The sequence below is a fragment of the Eulemur rufifrons genome, chromosome 4, assembly GCF_041146395.1.
Source record: "Eulemur rufifrons isolate Redbay chromosome 4, OSU_ERuf_1, whole genome shotgun sequence".
Taxonomy (NCBI): domain Eukaryota; kingdom Metazoa; phylum Chordata; class Mammalia; order Primates; family Lemuridae; genus Eulemur; species Eulemur rufifrons.
The window spans coordinates 2,350,466-2,351,024 of NC_090986.1; the positions used below are offsets into that span (position 1 = coordinate 2,350,466).

The 559-nt window shown below is 40.8% G+C and overlaps 1 pseudogene; it reads left to right on the top strand.

Annotated features, from left to right (window-relative positions):
• On the top strand, positions 1 to 345 carry LOC138382509 (ubiquitin-conjugating enzyme E2 D2-like; annotated as a pseudogene).
• Positions 346 to 559: the final 214 nt, after the last annotated feature.

Below are 559 nucleotides of genomic sequence, written 5' to 3' on the forward strand. Positions count from 1 at the left end.
ATGCTCCACTGGCAGGCGACCCTAATGGGGCCCAACGACAGCCTCTACCAACGAGGGGGGTCTTCTTCCTGAGGATCCAGTTGCCATCCGATTATGTTTTCAAACCACCCAAGGTCGCATTCACCACCCGACTTCACCCTCCAACATTAACAGAAATGGAAGTGTTTGTCCGCACTTCCTTAGATCTGAGTGGTCGCCGGCACTGACCATTTCCCAAGTGTTTCCGTGTTGTGCGCCCCCAACCCCGATGATCCTTTGCTTCCTGAGATTTCGAAGATCTGCAGAAAGGATAGGAGAAATTACGATGGAAAAGCTCAAGAATGGACTCAGAAATAGGCCATGTGACTTCAAAATAAATAATACCATCACCTTAATGGTAAAGATAAAGTGGCAATTCAATTAAAAAAAAAAACTTGAATGGACTGCATTGACTCTGTAGATGAATTTATGCGGTTTTCTGTTCTTAACAATATTAAGTATTGTTATTTAACATTAGATGTCTTTCCATTTATTCATTTATTTTAAAATTTCTTTTAGCATTTAAAAAACCAGTGTAAAA